Source organism: Cydia splendana, chromosome 2 (assembly GCF_910591565.1).
Source record: "Cydia splendana chromosome 2, ilCydSple1.2, whole genome shotgun sequence".
NCBI lineage: Eukaryota > Metazoa > Arthropoda > Insecta > Lepidoptera > Tortricidae > Cydia > Cydia splendana.
Window position 1 is genome coordinate 16,574,787 of NC_085961.1, and position 20,109 is coordinate 16,594,895.

Below are 20,109 nucleotides of genomic sequence, written 5' to 3' on the forward strand. Positions count from 1 at the left end.
GGTTAACACTCGCCGTTTTATATCCTAAAACGATAGAAGGAGATTGGAAACCTAAAAACTAAAGATGTAAAACTATTAATTGAACAACTCTTCATTCGCGAATGAAGTACAAAGTACACTAACTAATGTTATTTCCTAATTGTGGCAAACATCTATAATTTTATGATAGGTAGTTTTCAAATAACTTCGCAAACCTATAATCATGTTGAACACCTGTATCAAATACGAGTATAATACTAATCATAATTATATATTTTTATTAGATCAAGTCGTTATGAATCTAAAAAATAAGACTATGATAAATTTATATATGATAAAAAATGCCAGATAACCAATGCTTCAATCGTGACTATTCATTAGAATAATTTGTATTTCATTTTATGTATTAGACCCCTTCCTATCAGCACGCCCGTGGCAGACGGTCTTGGCCTTTGCAGGTTAATAAGACAGCACTGTTGCTAGCCTGTGACCTAACATTGAATAATGCGATATTGCAGCCAAAGGTTCCTACTTGCGGCTGATCTAGCCGATCACGTTTGAAATTAAGCTAATATACTTAACTATAGCCGGCGCAATGTAAGAACCAATATTATAATTAGAAGGGTCAAATTATAACTGTCAAATATTGTATGCCTATTAGGTAATATTCACAAAATAAGCTGGTCCATGAATACGTCGATAAAGAACTGGTAGGTTTTTTTTTACCTTACGGCGAAGTCAAAAAATAGCTGTATTTAATTTGGCCTGAATATTTTCCCTATGTTCCCTTCTAACTAAAGGGTCTAGCAGGCTAAGCGAACAAGAAGTGCCCCCAACGACGGATTTGGTCATTCTTTCAGGTGGTGTACTGGCAGGTCCTAAGAACTCTCTATGCTTAATATCAGTCCTCGATCTTCTTTTGTTTTCGAGTTATTCAGGATAATGTAAAATCATCAGTGTATCATTGAAAGTGTCATATTTTGTAAACCGTTCAAGTTAGATTAACCAAACAAAATTATATTTTACAACAATAAAATAGACTACAAAATGAATATGTTTAACCTGCATCATGTCCTTATACTTCATTATAAAAAAAAACATTTTATTTTTCTTCTCATTATTTTTTATACTATTCGCGGAGGTACACCTACAAAAAAAATATGCATGAGTAGCCACTAATACCCACTATATACACATATAAAAATATTTGCATAAATCTTCGTGCGTCATGTCAAAAAAAAAACATTATTGAACAAGGATCTCGGAAACGGCTCTAAACATAAAAAAACTAAAAAATGCGCGTTTTCCCAGAGATAAGACCTAGCTAAATCAATTTATCGCCCCCGAAAACACCCATATAGCAAATTTCATCGAAATCGTTAGAGCCGTTTCCGAGATCCTTGTTCGATAATGTTTTTTTTTTGACATGACGCACGAAGATTTATGCAAATATTTTTATATGTGTATATAGTGGGTATTAGTGGCTACTAATGCATATTTTTTTTGTAGGTGTACCTCCGCGAATAGTATAAAAAATAATGAGGAGAAAAATAAAATGTTTTTTTTTTTTTATAATGAAGTATAAGGACATGATGCAGGTTAAACATATTCATTTTGTAGTCTATTTTATTGTTGTCAAATATAATTTTGTTTGGTTAATCTAACTTGAACGGTTTACAAAATATGACACTTTCAATGATACACTGATGATTTTACATTATCCTGAATAACTCGAAAACAAAAGAAGATCGAAGACAGATATTAAGCATAGAGAGTTCTTAGGACCTGCCAGTACACCACCTGAAAGAATGACCAAATCCGTCGTTGGGGGCACTTCTAGTTCGCTTAGCCTGCTAGACCCAAATGTCCTCGGCTCATGTACATATGACGGCGGTCACGTGGGATAATAGGGTCTAATGGAATGGAATACACCAAAAAATCCGTAGTTGGGTTTTACTGTATTTGTATAGTTGTTAAATAGATCATTTTTTTTGTTTTTTTTTTTTTTTCGTTAGCCTAGTTTAGTGTCCCACTGCTGGGCAAAGGCCTACCCTCCACTCCACTCCGTTAGTGGATAGAATAGATAATTAGTCGTATTTATATGAATTTCAATTTACAAAAAAAAAGTTTTTTGAAGTGTTTGTATGCAACTGATACAACATGCAAATAAACCAAGGAGTTCACCTATTTTTTTCATTGAAAAGAATTGCGAATTGGATTATTGTTAAAAATATACTACCTATTTTGATCTTTACTAATCCTAATATTCATAGAAGTTTACTATAAATAATTAAAGGGCCTTTGTAAATAATGAGGTTCGTATAAGTATATTGGAATCAAACATCTACCGAGCCTATCAATAATCTACGACGCCGACGGCTCGATTCGAGTTAAATTCGCATCTTTCGTACGTAATTGGACGTCGTTTCCGGTACTTTAAAGCCGTTGAGTCGATACTATCGATTGACGTTTTGTTTTTATTTGCATTAATGATGTGAGAAAATCTTTCAGTGTAGTAGAAGAGCAGTTAAAACGGGTCGATTGGTATGGAAATGTCCCTTAAAAGTGACCCATGTTCATCGTATATTGAGTGGACTCCGTTTACGACTTTTGGTAATCATGACATGAAACTTGAGGTTTTATTTACAGGTATTAACACCAGATCAGACAAAAGTTTTGACATTAATAAAAATAACAACTATTTAATCAACGGTAAGGGACACCACTCCAATATAACGGCGGGGTACCTACCTAATACCTTACTCAAAGCATAGCAAATCTCACGAATCCTTTCTCGGACGTTTTTACTGCTGGTCATTATTTTTTTCTACATAACCAAATGCCGCTCCTGTGTGGGTGTGTTGAATTTGAAATTACTATCCGAACATGTAATCATCTGCTATTACCAGTTGTCGTGACCCCTGCCCCTTCGTCTAGCCCCAGCGTCTTATAAACTCTAGTCGGAAAAGAGAGTTCTGTTAAAGCTGGGCGATATGTTTGAACACCTAGGGGCATCCTTAATGTTAAAAGTTGAACCGCGAGCTTGTCTGTTTAAAGGCTAATGGTCTGTAATGGATGAATTATTAATCAGATTTTAACGACGACATCGATCGGATGAGTTCATATGGTATGATCATATTATGTTCTATTTAATTATGTTTCTGTTTGACAACATTTAACAATAAAAAACCGGCCTATTAGAGTGCATCATATTCCTGCTCCGAGGGTTCCTTGCTAAGTATTATGCGATTTTTAGGAAGCTTTTAATTTTTTTCCCTCGATACCACACTCTTGTGAAATGTGGTTTTAATGATTTTGTTCTGTCGTTATGCGGCTTTTTTTTCTTTTTCATAGTTTCTACATTGAAGCCTATAAGCGTAACGGAAACGAACATGTACAGAATAAGATCATTTTTTCTTGCATGGTAGTTCTCTTTTTTAGAGTTTCGTTGCCAAAATGAACGGAACCCTGATAGTTTCGTCATGTCCATCCATCTGTATGTCATAGCCATTTTACTCGGAAACTATAAGATATATTTTAATGAGATTTGGAACGTAGGTGTATTTTGTGAGCCGCTAAGTAGCGGCTCACAAAACTGCACACTTTTTAAAATTGTTAAATTCTAACAAAGAGTATATTCATTTCCATTTAATTTGCCTGATAGGCTGCAGACTGTTAAGGTAGTCAAAACAGAAGCCCTTTACATTATGGTCGCCGCGCGCCGCACTGCCTGGATGAATGAATGAAATTTGAATAGCTCTAGCCTCCTTATACGTGACACAAAGAAGAACGTCAACATTCAGAATGATGGTGGCATTAGTAATATAAATGACCAATTGAATTCGTAAAACTTTTGATAAGCTGCCACTAAACCGCTATCAATTACGATTTTGAATGTGTCTACTACTTTTCTGTCAGTAGCTCTGGCCTTATAAGAATGGTACCTACGCTTTCTATGTATCATATAAATCATACTGTTTCTTATGGCGTCTTCCTAAGGCTGCTTTTATAACATTTGTATGAACAAGAACAGTAAGATATATGGAAGAACATTGTAGCTATTTATTACAATGAGGTGGGTGGCAAAGCTGTAAGGTCTTGTTTAATGAGCGACGTCATTTTTGTTATTCATTTAACTAATGTTTTATCATTCTCATCATTCACTAGTCACTTTGTTCGTTGTAATCACATTACGCATAGTTTGTTCTTATCTAGCTGAATATTTTAAAATAACATTTGACATCATATAATAACTTTAATGCCTGATTTTCTTGCTGCCTTCTACTAGGTACTTAAAGCTGTAAGATTAAAGCCTAAGTAAATCGTATACTCTTATTTTGTCCATGTTGATCGATTGAGACTTAAAATATGTTCATGTCTAAATATAATTCTGCACGTGAATAAATAATATGTATCTACTTATGCCACCAAAAACATTGTCATATTCTTTACAGTTAGCCCAATCGTTGCATTATTCATCTGCTCTCGAAAAATCTCGCTTCGGTATCCTGGCCATGGCGAATTTCTGGTTACTGTCCATCAAAGACCCGCAGATTGTATCTACCTACAAACAGCAACACCTAACTGTACATAGGTGGACCTTATTACCAAAGGCATAAGGTCCACCGATGTACAGTTAACAGTGTGGGCGATGTTACAATGTAATATAATTGATAATTGACTTACTTGTTCGCTACCTACAGATGTAGTGCATAGTTACCTAATTATTTTCCTTAGTATTTTCTCGGAAATACGAAGTGTTTATAGTGTTTATTGTATGAAAAGTATATGTATAGAGAACTAAAACTCATAATATATTATACTTGAGTGTAATGTAACGTGCTGCAGGTAAGCGTACGTGCTTGTGAGTCGTTTATGTTCCAGCACTTATCGGGCCTCCTCTACTTGATAATGAGAGCGAAGTTGCATTAATTTCTGAGGAAAATCGGAACAATTGTTTATAAGAGATCGCGCATCCGTTATATTTTTAATTTCAAATGTCGCGGTCCGCTGCGAGTCGCCGCGAAAGTCTCGCAGAATTGGCAGTGAGGAAGTTAATACTTTAGAAATTAAGTAACATTATTTGATATTATACCGCATGCGAAAAGTGGATGGATATCTTTTTAAATATACTTTTAAGTTTTGACTTTATAACATTTCATCCTCAAATTACCTACTCCTTGACTTGAAATTTCAACGGATATCATCATGCGTTACTTTTGATACTTAAGGTGTGGCGCCGATTCACATATGTAGTCTAGTTAGCGACAGATCAAAACAGACGAATGGAGTATTAATTACCATATTATTATGTTTTATTAATAACCAATATTTATATAGGTTTGGCGCATATGAGGAATACGTAGGTATATTTATCAAATAATAAATAAAATACTTAAACATCCGATCATTGAATTACAATTATGTGATATCAGTAGGTATATTATGGAACCACTACCCTTCAAGGAAGGTTAAAGAGCACACAAATTTTAAATTTACGTTTAGATTATCTCATACAAGTTTAATACTGTCAACTAGAAGGCCCTATACAAGTTAGCCAGAGATCAGACCGTTCAAACAACTCGAAAAAAGTCGTTTCACAAACCTGACATCTCGGTTCTCGCTATTAAGACGTAGCAAGCTTCTATATTCGGCGCTAACCGCCAGTGCCGGGTCTGCGCGTTCCCAAGTTATGGCATCGTACGGTACATCGCGTTTGCGTGTGCGAGAGATCACACTTTGCCGCACGAAATTCATTTGCCGCAAGAATTCTTAGGAAAATTGACAATTTTGGTGACATTTAAATGAGGTGGTTGAACACAGTCTTTGACGCATTACCCTATTTAGCAAGATGGTTCTTGAAATTGCTTATTATGTTTACCTTATTATGGATAAAAATTAAACAGTTTTAATATAGCAAGGTGTTATTAATTCACCCAGAAAATGTTGTCAACAGGTAACATATCTATGATTGATTGCAAGAGTGCCGTGTTTACAACTTTTAGGATAGTCTCATGCGGGCGTCTTCAGAGATATTAGATACCTATCGCGAAAACGCACAAAACGAAAAAGATAACAAAGGAAACATTTATGTAAACATATATTTGTGATTTTAATGACTGTACATATATAATGTAAGTGGACCTGTTTAAGTTGTCATAGCTTGTGTTTTCCATTAGTAATAACCAAGCTGCTGCTACTAGGTATAGGAAAAACAGCTTCATATGCAGGGCAGGCATGAGTTTAAATAAAGTTCTTACAAATTGTGATATTGACATATATAGTCATAGCATACCAGTAATAAAAAATAAATTAATTAGATACTTCATGGGTGACAATTATTCTGGCGCAGGTCAGGGCTCGGTACATTATTAAATGTGTACTATCCGTAAAAGGTTTTCTTCTCTTTATTTATTTTTGTAAACATAGATCATATACATATAGATCATCTGTTCTTGTGCTTTGTGAACTTGTATGTGTAACTAAGTTAGGCAAAAACTTTCTATAATTTATTATATTTCTATAAGTGAGAAACTATAATTGGCTCTGTGATTCTATTGTAATTTCTGGATATATATAGCGCTGTTGGTTTTCCATGTACTAAAATAAATAAAATAAAAAAAATTAAAAAGTTAATATACAATACGCATTATGGCCATTATGTATGTTAAGGAGGATTCTCGTTAACGATAATGTAGGTTTGTAGACACGCTTGTTTGTCACGGGAATTGAGTAACTAACTACCTTTCTCTGTTGTCGAGTTAGCGCTAAGTGGTTGATCTCGCTAACAAATCGTATCGACCATTAAATTTACGCCACACTTACTTAACGATTCATAATGTAACAATGAACATGAACAAGTTCGATTTAGTATCTAGTTAAGTCTAGTAATTGGATCGCAGAAACACAAACTTGACTTTGACACTGACTTTACAGTACCTACCCTTTGCTCCTTCCCGGAGCTGAATGGCATACGATACGACTTAAAGTATATTGGCTAAAATCCCATCCTAGAATCTATCAAGGTCTCATGCCACTTTCATTTTATAATCATTTATAATAAACCACATAACTGCTTTTTGATAACAAAAATAAAGTACATACTTAAGACATTGGTCGATTACTGTCGATTAATGGAATACTAACTTCTATGACATAGGTACTTTATGTAAAAAACGAACCTTGCGAGAGATATCCAATAGGTAATAAATTTAGTTTAAAAGTAATAATTGTAATTAGGAATATTTTTTGCAAGTGGACAAATGGGAAATGGTGAAAACTAAGGAACAAAATTGTATTGAACAATTGAGGAGAAGTCTGAATCAATAAAAACGATCACCCATCGCGTATGTCAGAATCATAAGCACGTCTAACCGTAGTTAATCCATCACGTAGTGGCGTTATCCGGCGGGGATGCTGCGCGCAACCGACCGTGCGGAGAGAGCGTATAAATTAATAAATTAATAATGATTCTATGGAATTCCGCTATCTTGCGGTAGAGTGAGAGTTGGGTTTAAGGATGTGGGTTTTAAAGGAAACTGGTGTCGGGTCAAAGTTTTAACATTAAGTTGTGATTTTGGAGTCAAATAACAAATAGGTATGTCTCAGATAACTAGTAGGGACTTTCATTGCTAAGTACCGGATGATCTCGTCCTTTAATCTATCGAAGGACGAGAACGTCATGCATGCCTAAATTCTGCAAAAGAATTTAACTATATTTTATATTTAAAATTAAATTATAAATCTAACACAAGTAATTATTGTTAAATTTCAAAACTTTCATATCTCGGAAAAGTTCGGCTACATTAGGTAGGAACATGAACAAGACATACATTACTTAATTTTTATCATTAATAATTTTGATGATGATTGATTGGCTATCAGGACTATGGTATTCCTATTTAAAAATCGGTTATTTACTTAATTATAATACGAGTATAACCCCTAACTGAAATATAAGAACATAGCTTCTCATTAGCTCGAAGCCCGAATTCGACACGTTTAATAATTTAATAGCGAGTGATTTATAGGAAGGAACCAGGAGATATAATAATTCATTTAGATAAATTAAATTTATTGATGTAAGAGTGTGGGACTAGCCGCATGCCGTGGGGAGTGGGTCAAGCAGAGCGAGCCAGCATTAATGTCCAATGCCTACTTACATTGTACGAGTTTCCTGTAATTGGGCGATAATCATACAAAATTTTATATTCAATACGATAAATAATAGTTATAATAATTTTAAGGTTAAGGAGATGGCGGGACGACTTGGACGCATTCTACCCCAAATGGTGGGAAAATGCCGATGACAGGGTCGAGTGGAGAAAACGAGGGGAGGCCTTTGCCCAGCAGTGGGACACCAAAGTAGGCTAAAAAAAAAACAAAAATAATAATAATAATTTTGCTAGTTTGTGCGGAAAGAGAAGAGTCGTAGAATGTATTGGATTCCAGGTACTACCCTCGCATTCAATTTTGTTTATACGGAAATTTTCAGTAATCAAAGGCCAACTTTCGCCATTCATTCACAGATCTATTTGTCCACCAGACATCTGAACAGTTAAGGGGCCGGTATATGACGTTTTCGATTTAGACCTCACTTTGAAACCATAATTTGTTCAATAAATGTTTGATGATTGCATTAAATTACACGTAAATTTATTCACGAAGAAACCGTGTACCGACTCTTTATGCCATTATATTTTTAATTTGCTGTTATTCTCTACAAATCGACACTAAAAGTATCAAAAAATCAAAATATGGAGTTCCGTTTGAGACAGAAGCAAAACAATTTTGTCTTTGACAGTAATTGAATTATTGTATGATTTTGGAAGCTAGATAATTCAGCTACCAATTTATTATCGATTTATATTTTTACTCACAAAGACAACACAGAAATTCAATCTCAAATGTAAACTTTCGAACAATTTCCATACATTGACGACATCACTCAAAATTCTTCTTCAAGTCAGATGCCCGTTGGGGCTACACCGGAGCACACGTGTACTTCTTCAAATGAAAATGACAGCTTGATTTTCTTGCTTTTGACAATTATATTGACATTAAATCATATACGCACACGAGAAAGCATACCAGTAGATAAAATGTATTTCAAAAAATAGGGTACATAAATATCAGCTCGCGTCTCATTTAAATTTCATTTGCTGTTATTTACGGGTCATTATTGTTGAAAACCGCAGTAAACTATCTTAAAATAATACGATTACAGTCGAATTTAAGTATTATCTTCCTTCAAAACTCGCTTAAAATGAAAAAAGTTTAAAGACTCATCTTTACTGATTGGGATCAATTTATATTATGCTGGTATCATTTTGCGTCATTTTAAAAACGTATTTGACTTCTGTATGTCAATGAATTTTGATGACAACTGTAATCTTGTATTATATTATAGAACTTTTATATTAAAATATTGCCTATTAACAGTCTTGTAACTAGATCTGTAATACCATGGATTGCGACGAATAAATTATTATGATTATGCCGTTCGTTCCGTCTATATGTATAATGCGTGTACGTGCTGTTCTCTGAAAATCTTCAAGAAAAAATAAAGGCTAGACCAGCACTAAGTACTAGCAAGTTTTTGCGGCTTTGGAGACCGAGATGAAGCTTACAGGCCAATAGCGTTGTGGCCTGGTTATGAAAAATGAAAAAAATGAAAAATGTTTATTGTGTTAAACAGTACAATTTGTATACAATTAGACTTGAGTCCTCCTTGTAAGTATATGTATACCTGTATCAGGAGAACCCGCGCTTTATTAATGTATGTACATAATTTTAATTCAGCTTAGGTATGCTATATTTTTATTAGTTATTAAATATATTTATTGTTGTTTAATATTAACTATACGATAGTGTGTGTGTGTGCGTGTGTGTGTGTGTTTGTGTGTGTGTGTGTGCGTGCGTTTCAGTTTATAAGTAATTCAGTTTCATTATAATTAAGGGATTCTAACCATCTTTTTACAGTAATTTTACATTTAGATAGCGGCAAGTGATAAATTGATAGTTTATTGTTTATAGTATTATACAAGTGAGCAGATTGTGCCGTGTTTTGTCTTTTGGCAAACAAAGAACTTATTGTTATGTATACCTATGTATCGAATGTTTTATAAATTTACTATAAAAAGCAATGTTTTATTTCGATTAGGTCTACATTTTGTGCATATTGCATATCTGAAGTATTTTCGTACTAAATTTGAAACTTTCGTTGAAACTAAATAAAATAATTATTCCAAATGTACAGTCACCTGCAATTTATGTTACACAACGAAGGCCGCAAAAATATCTGACACGATCTTATTTGTAGAACCATAAGAGCATGTCACATATTTTTGCGACCTTCGAAGAGTAGGTACCGTCATTACTCATTATCATCAACTTTGCCCGCTTTTTTTTTTAAACACGAATTTCTCAAAAAATATCACATCATATGACTTTTTTTTGCTCAGCACGTCCATTGTGATCAAACGCATAAACTGTTATGTGAAGAAAACATTTTTTTATCGTGTTTTTACCCATTTTTTTGCGTTTTAGAGGGCGGGCAATTAAAAAAATATCCGGGGTTTTCGCCAACATTGCCCACGTCAATTTGGTATTCAAATACAGCTCGTATATATGATGATGATGTCTAAGGATCACTTAAAGGTTTTGGGCAATCCTACCATTCCCTGTTAATAACTTAGCGATAAGTGTAAAAACTTTTAAATAAATTTGCTGGGCAATGTTGCCTACCCGTTTTTGCCCATTTCCAAATAAGGCTCGCCTAAGCATTTTACAAAGGCTAGGGTTGTCACTTTTGAGAAAATCTGTTATAATAGTTAAATGACCAAAAATATGATTTTTGTTGTGTTTTCATTCGTTAACGGGATAAAACATCTAAATAAAGGATAATAAGACAAATTAAATACAGTATATATTTATAAACTTATTTTAGTGTACAAACATAACCTTCTTTTACTTGCGAAGTTGGGTAAATTAGATGAAAGTGACAACCCTAATCCGTTTTTGGTGGTGGGCAATGTTGGTATGGATGCCAAATTACCGGATTACTTTGCCCACCACTAAAACTTTTGTGTATTTAGGCCTTATTAGTTTAAATCTCAATAGACATAATCTATGCTTCATGTGTTATAACTGAAACCCGGAAATATTTGTCAAAGGGTTCTCAATTTTTAGGGTTCCGTACCCAAAGGGTAAAACGGGACCCTATTACTAAGACTTCGCTGTCCGTCCGTCCGTCCGTCCGTCCGTCCGTCTGTCTGTCACCAGGCTGTATCTCACGAACCGTGATAGCTAGACAGTTGAAATTTTCACAGATGATGTATTTCTGTTGCCGCTATAACAACAAATACTAAAAACAGAATCAAATAAAGATTTAAATGGGGCTCCCATACAACAAACGTGATTTTTGACCAAAGTTAAGCAACGTCGGGAGTGGTCAGTACTTGGATGGGTGACCGTTTTTTTTTTTGCTTTTTTTTTTTGCATTATGGTACGGAACCCTTCGTGCGCGAGTACGACTCGCACTTGCCCGGTTTTTTCTACTTGCATTCATTATTTATCAATTTTTTGCCCGCCGAAATATACCCTATATTAGACTCGCTCAAACTCAAAATTCCCAAGTCAAGTTATGCACAAGTTTGGCATATACTTTGTCAGAAATATAACCAATTTTCTACTAAAAACAGCAGGGTGGCCATAACTATTATCAATTTTTCTACATTAACGAACTTGTTTAAAATTGTCGTTTTGGGCAAAGTTTCCCTGGAGGCAAAGTTGGCGCTAATGACGTAACATATTATTGCAGGTGACTGTACATAAATGTTTCGGTGATTTTGAGATTATTTTCCAGGTTAGTTTACTAACAATCAAGTTATGCAGATACCGATTTCGTGAACGTATAAGTAGTAAGGTACCGCTATTGTTTAGCGATACCGATTATTTTTGAAGGTAAAACTATACCGGTTGAAATATAAAGATATTAAAATTACAGCAGGGAAAATCATTTTTTTATAGGTGTACCTAAACCATCATTGGCCGAGCGTTAGCAAAGGTCTCCGTTTCAGCTTGGGCAAAAATGCTTTTGTATGTTCTCCTTTGCAGATCACATTTCTCAACTGATTCTCGTGAAAATTTGTAAGCAGGTTCGATAGAACTATTCTGTTTCGCTTTATCCGCTAAAATGGAATTGCCACCCTGCTAAAACTTTATTTAATTAAATTCCTATTGAATGGATTTTGCACCTTATGAAAAACCGTATAGAGTAGTAAATAACATTTTACATCTGACTTAATGACATCTTGTTTTATTCGCTTTAATTGTACAAAACGCGTATCTCGACAAAGCAATAGTAGGTAGTAAAACAGTCAACAATCAAATGAATTAAATAGGTACGTCACGTGTGACATGAACAGACAAGGAAAGCAAGATTAAATGCATTGTTTCTCTTTCATCTTTAAATGGAATGCTTTTACCCTCAAAGGAGGCTAGTGGTCAATACTAAACTAAAAGTCCAATCTTAAAAAAACATGATGGGTCACTGACCTGTCCCAGTAAAGTGAGGTAGTGTGCGTGAAGTGCGCTTGTGTGTGAAATGGGGTAAATTGACAGAATCTGATATTTTACCCACCGCTACCGTCGCCTTAATAGCTATCCCTAGATTTGGCGCCGAGGTCCACAAGAAAGGGTAAAGGGGAGGTCGGCGCGCCCCGATGGCTACGGTAAGCATCAGTCCTTGGTATCCTCTAAGGGATTGCGTACCTGTGCAGTGTCAAGAACGTAACGACGTCGTTAATAACGAGAACTGGGTAAGGAACCGGGTAGCGTTTACGTTATAACCTTATGAGTTCGTATAAATTAACGTTATAAAATCAGAAGATTTATTTAATATTACGAAACTAAAATAAAATATTATTTAATAAGCCATAATTGGGCTCATTAGAAGAAAATATTCCAATATAAAAAGGAGAAAGTTATACAACACTTGTCGTCCGCAAAATTATCTTAAGCTAAATCTTTACTGCGCATTACTCTACAGCGGTTATAAACTATATAGTGATAAAGCCGTTCATATAGCAAACGTGAAAAGTTGTGTGTACCTACGCAATAGGGTATTTTCCTCCTAGTCAAATCAGTTACTCTTTTAGAACTGTCATAACGATTTGTTAATATGGAATTTATATGAAACATTACATCGTGACGTCACGGTCAACTCACCTACTTTTTATATTTCTATCCGATTTATTAAATAGAACTTGTGTTTAAAAATAACTCATATCTGTGTTTTTCTAATAATTATCTGGTGCTTTATTTCATGCATGGTGTAAAATAATTTATTTTAAATACAGTATAATACCCTATTTGTGGTAAGCAATTACTGTCGCCCGAGGTATTTCCGGACCGATAAGACCTTCAAGAAAAGAGCTTACTCCCATCTTACGGCGCGATTCGGGAAATGAATTAGAGATATAGATTTCATATCTAGTGAATCTCTAATTCATTTCCCGAACCGCGGCGCCAGCCGCCATAAGGTACCTTTTGCCGTGGAACGTCACATATCTTTACTATATCGTATCTAGTTAATCTCTAATTCATTTCCCGAATCGAGCTGTTAAATGCCTGCAACCCAGTTGTAACCCCTCTGTAACATCTGTCGTACCCATAATTTGTTCCTATTCGTTTGGCGTTTGTCAATGTACCATTGTCATCTTGGCTAGACCCATCATTTATACAGTGGACCATCATAGCCTTACTGGTGTTGTAGGTGACCATGAGCGTATCTGCTCGTATGCCTCCTATATTATAAAAAAAAACGTGGTGATAATCAAATCTCTCTTAGTAATTAGATCTGACATCGAAGCATTAGTTCTTACGTTAATCTTTTATAATGAACGATTCTACTAGATAAATACAATCTTGAACCACATTTTTAACATAATAAGGTAGGTTTTAGCGTATAGCCACGTTAAAAGTGCGTCGTCCACAGATGTTCACTCCGCGTGAACGATACATGGAGAAATAAAGCCAATTATATTTTCGCGTACGAGTAACCCAGTTCTACTCGAACACTGACATCGCGGCTTTACTCGTTGCCACTTTCTTCTGATTGCCCGTATAACGCGAGTGTTATAATAAGAAAATTAGTGCCAACCCCATTTTCCAATGGAAAACTCGCGGCGCTGCTGGTGATTCTGTCACCTTAGCGACGTGCATTACTTACGTTTGTAATATTGTTTGTAACTTTTATAAAATAAAATGTTTCTCTTACACTACGCTTTTTCGTAATTCAGATAGGTTCCTAGAGTACGAAAAAAAATTACTGCCACTTAATCCCCTCGTAGTCACCGTCACAGAATAAATAATAGTACTAGGTACAGAAGACTCACTCTCTAACAAAACGCGTCTGTTACGATCAGCACAGATATGGCCGCTAGGTGACGACAGCGCCACGCGCGGCTTATGGCAAACCCCAAAATTGGGGCCGAACGGATGTACTTTTAGCTACCTGTAGCAAAGCGACGAAATCGCGGAGTGAGACACGCCTGTCACCGTTTTCCTTTTTCCAAAAAGCCATTTTTGATATAAAATGTAAAAAATATACTCTGTAATAATGATCATTAAACGCGTTATTCAGTTTTATTTCATACATTACTTACATAGTATCAACAAAAACTCCCCTTCAAGTATGCTCCCTTCAACTAGGTATGCCTATTGTGATGGATGGGCAACCACAGAACTCTACACTGGTCATGGCACGACATAATCATTACCGGTTCTATTACATATTCGTAAATTTATTTTATAAGTCAATGTTCGTAATAGATATTTGCTAGGAGGTGGGGATCTAAATCGAGACATTTGAATTGGGCAATTTTTGCATTTTTATCGATAAAATTATAAACTTAGGAAAACAATTCTGGTAAACATAGATTTAACGGCATCAGATTAGTCATCCAGAGGGGAAAAAGGGGACTAGCTTTATCTGGATTGCTTTTAAGACCTATTTTATGTTGCTATTGAAACCTATTTATGCATTTCGCTTAGGTACTGCAACTGTCTTACAAATGCCTTAAATATTACGATGTTAACTTTACAATCCAAAACTTTCATTTAAGATAGATCCAAAAGAGTAACTGAATAAATGAGCAGTTTATTAATATCATAATAAAAGCAATTAAGGGTCATAAAATGTGATTAAAATTCACGATCAAGTCGTCGATACAGTCGGTGATGACGCACCCGCTAGGTGTGGCCACATATGATGTTGGAACAGACCTAACCAAGACAGTCCAATTCCATAAAGGATTTATCCCCTTGGTCATACACAACTACATAATATACACTACCGCTGAAGCCCCCGGCCATCGTGTTTTTAACTTTTTATTCTATCCTTAACTAACAGTTTTGTCCATAACGCCCTTATTGGCTCAATGCTTTTACTATTATTACCTTATTACTATGTAAAGTTTTAAGACCTATAACGATCGCGTTATAACACCCTATATATTAACTCCAAGAGCTTTACTGCCTACAACAAAGTTATAGAATATAGCCGTTAAAACAATAATCGCTATGAATTTAACTACACAATGTATTTGACGTATCGACACGTTAATTAATTTATCAGTTTCTTCCGATGATAGATGCCATAGTCTAATAAAACATGGTCTTCTCTTCCCAGAGTGACACAAGCCTACGTCACAATAACATTGCCACTTTGTATAGCGCTATTGCATACTATTATATAGCGCTGTCGCATGATGACGTAGGCTTGTGTCAGTCACGTGGTCGGAAGAGAGTACCAGGCGGTATATTATTATACCATGATAGATCTATACTAAATAACTATTTAGACAATATTTTAAGTAGGTAGGTAGGTACCTACGTGTTAAAGTTAATCGAGTCTTATGTGTTACGTCCAACTAGACGTGCGCGCCGGTCGAAAAAAACTCGGCGGCGGCGCGCCTCGAAAAAATCTACGGCGGCGGCGTAACGCCGGCGGCGTGGGATTTTTCAACTTTTCAATAATAAGACGTATAATGAAATTCATGAAACACCACGCTTAACCCTCAAATCGACAAGGGATAAAAAAATCTGTGTAGTATCGTTTTTTTGTGTTATGTGGTTGTTTATTGTAGAAAAATCATGAAAAAATATATTTATAATAGTTTTGAAAAAAAAACGTAGGTATGTTAAGTATGATGGACTTTGCCAGGTACGGTGTAAATAAAAAGATACGCCCCGTATGAAAAGACGTCCAGTATTATGGTCACTGCCGAGTACCTATAGGTACAGTACTTTATGTGCATGAGGTTTTTTAGTCCAATTCATGTTTTTTTGTAATAATTATAGAATAATTGCATTTTTTAATTAGAAATACACTTACTGATAATGCCAACTTATGTAATGAATTTAAGTAAAACCAATTCTTTTTATATTTTTGCAATAACTTTATAGCTCGTAGGTGGTAAAATATTACCAGTCATTGACGTCGTTTATTAAACATTAAATCAAACTTAGCTGGGTATCGTAGGATGCAGTAGTATTAATATCTGAGCAATGGTTTTTACAATATGTATGCACTTTTATCAACATTTGTGTAAGAAATTTCACAAATAAAATCGGGTCCGTCTCTTGATGAAAATAAATCCACATTAATCTATTTGGTTCATTAAGTTGTAATACTTGCCGTTTGCCGTATTACAACTTAATGAACCAAATAGATTAAAATACGGAACGGATTTTTCCTGTGGATGTGGTGTGTGTGTGTGTTTGTTTCCTGTTTCTGTGTGGATTTGTTTACATCCGAAAACAAATCCATCCATCCGAATCCGTCCGAGTTGTAATACGGCAAGTATACTTGCCTTGTATTACAACTTAATGAACCAAATAGATTAAAATACGGAACTATTGTTTTCCTGTGGATGTGACCTCTATTTAATTTATTTACGACAAAAACTGCCAGAGAAATTAATAATTCTACTCTTCGCATACTTGGCAACGTCCAACATACTGGAATTAGCAAAAGTGCCGTGTAATCGATAGCGACCAAAATACTGGACATTACACTTTTTACACGTGTTTTATCCATAAATACAACACATTTTTAAGTAAATCATACTGCTATATAAGAAACAGTAATCTATTATTATGTTTTAATGCTGCATAAATATGGTAAAAATATCAGTCTGTCGGATGCTTCCTTGCAAGTTCTGCGTTCTGTAGGACTTTGGCAAAAAGATTATGTTCATATTGGTTCCTAACTTCCCAATTTTTAATTAATTTTAAGTAGTTTCCTGGTAATGAAAGTACGCTATCAGGAAATTATCGCTATATTTGGTGCAGATTTTCTTGGGATGTCCAGTATAGTGGACGTTATCGATTTACGGGTTAAAATAAACCAAGCAATGAATTAAAAAAACGAAACAGTCTAAACGCAAAAGCTAGGCACGTTGCACGCGCTTTATGTCCATTGATTTTAAATTTGTACTCCCTTGCGGGTTTTGTCTCGGCGCGAATTTTAAACTACCGGCGGCGGCGGCGGCGCGCTGACTCCTAATGGCGGCGGCGCGCCGCGGCGGCGCGCACGTCTACGTCCAACCCCGTAACAACGTTATGAGAATAATGTTTTATTTAAAGTAGGCCAATTAGATCTTTTTATTGAAATTACCGGGTTTAGCTTAAGTTTTGTTAAAATCACGTTAGTTCTTTGATCAATCTTATGGCAACATTATACAATAATTTTGTTACGGTAGCATTTGTTATAGATAGAGCAATTTAACATCAGAGTGTGTCTGTACACATCTGTATGTAGTACATTATCTTTTTCCATCGCAGTTTCACGAAAACGTATATTCTCTCCCGGCCAGAGGGCCTACCGCGAACCACGTTCGACGTGCTGCCTCTCTGTCGCACTTGTGAATTCGTACGTAAGTGTGACAGGAAGGCAACACGTCGAACGTGGTTCGCGGTAGGCCCTCAGTTACGACCACGGCGACTGCTTCAACTCCGCTGCTGAAGACGCTCATGGAACGTACTTAACCCGTGGAGCGCCCTAAACAGACACGTGTGCTGGTAACTAGTATAGGAGTTCCATACTACGGTAATTCTGGGGCGCTCCAGGGGTTAAGTATGCATGACAAATACGAACGTATCCGAGAAAGTACGATGGAAAAAGACAATGCTCTACATCTGTAGCTTCAGTACTGATTCAATATGCACAATGCAACTGAGCATTTTTAACTCATTACTTAAGTTACGAAAAACGCTATACGTTTTGTCACAAAACGGAGCCTATGTACCTAAGGTCGATAGCTAAAGCCAAGTTTACAAGTACACGTTAAAATTAAAAGGTCTATGCAACGTCTAGTGATCAACCAGATCAGTCAGCTCTCGTTTTGGCTGACTGGCTTCCATAAACATAGACAGTGTCTGGTACCGAGGCTAACTTTATGGGTAGCTGTAGGTACAGGTACCTATAATGGCAGCTGTGTTCGTTTCAGTAAGATGAGTGCAATTCAATCCTTTACAATGACATGTGTCAGGATGACGACGCATTAATAATTTGCACATGATTTAGTCAATGTCAGGGGATCCAGGGGAAAATGTACTAATTTAAACTTTCACGATTTTTACTTATTATTATTTACAACGACGCTATTTAATTTTACGCGATTAAGTCCCGTCGTTGGTCGTGAATAATAAATGTACCTACTAATAATACCTAATACCAGGCGTGTCTCACTCCGCGATTTCGTCGCTTTGCTACAGGTAGCTAAAAGTACATACGTTCGGCCCCAATTTTGGGGTTGGCCATAAGCCGCGCGTGGCGCTGTCGCCACCTAGCGGCCATATCTGTGTTGATCGTAACAGACGCGTTTTGTTAGAGAGTGAGTCTTCTGTACTTAGTACTATTATTTATTCTGTGCTAATACCTGGGAGACCGAGCTTTGCTCTGAAAACATATAAAAACTTAAAAATGCGCGTTTTCCTAGAGATAAGACCTAGCTCGATCGATTTATCGTCCCCGAGAACCCCCATATAGCAAATTTCATCGAAATCGTCAGAGCGTTCCCGACATCCCCGAAATACTTCTTCTTCTTCCTGGCGTTATCCCGGCATTTTGCCACGGCTCATGGGAGCTTGGGGTCCGCTTGACAACTAATCCCATGATTTGACGTAGGCACTAGTTTTTACGAAAGCGACTGCCATCTGACCTTCCAACCCAGAGGGGAAACTAGGCCTTATTGGGATTACTCCGGTTTCCTCACGATGTTTTCCTTCACCGAAAAGCGACTGGCAAATATCAAATGACATTTCGTACATAAGTTCCGAAAAACTCATTGGTACGAGCCGGGGTTCTAACCCGCGATCTCCGGATTGAAAGTCGCACGCTCTTACCGCTAGGCCACCAGCGCTTCCACATCCCCGAAATACATATTACCTATATAAATACTGAAACAAGTATTGCTCGTTTAAAGGTATTGGATTAATTTCATATCAGCGTGTCGCACTCATACACATGTTAGACATTTCTATCCGAATTCTAACAAAGAAAAAAAGACAGTGGTCATAGGTATCCTAATATTTATCACGGAAATGTCACTAATAGTTGAGTGTGCTCAGAGCATAAAAAGGTCAACCACGGCGTTGCATGAACAAGAGATTTGCTTTGGCAGGATTGGTCCTTAGGACCCAAGGATGGGTTTAAGAAGTGGAGCCACCCAGATTTTTGATGCAGGTGGGGGGTGGGGGGTTTTTACCTTTCATTTATAAGGGATTTTTTTTGGAATAAAAACTATCCTATGTTCTTCCCCGGGACTCAAACTATCTCTATACCAAATTTTATCTAAATCGGTTCAGCGGTTATTGAATCCCCATACAAATTTCCACCTCCCTTTTTACACCCTTTAGGGATTATTTTTGACATTATAAGTATCCTATGTTCTTCCCTGGGACTCAAACCATCTCTATACCAAATTTCAACTAAATTGGTTCAGCAGTTTAAGCGTGAAGAGGAATAAAAAAAAAGTATTTTTTTCATATTTTATGTGTTTTTACTTCGGAATGGTGCCGGAATGATATCATAAATGAATTCGGCATCCCCGATTTATACGA

The 20,109-nt window shown here is 36.0% G+C and overlaps 1 protein-coding gene across 1 annotated transcript in view; it reads right to left on the reverse strand.

Moving 5' to 3' along the window:
• The window catches only part of LOC134805052 (cuticlin-1), a 109,158-nt gene that overhangs the window by 88,062 nt on the left and 987 nt on the right, over positions 1-20,109 (reverse strand). The gene's annotated exons all lie outside the window — the stretch shown is intronic.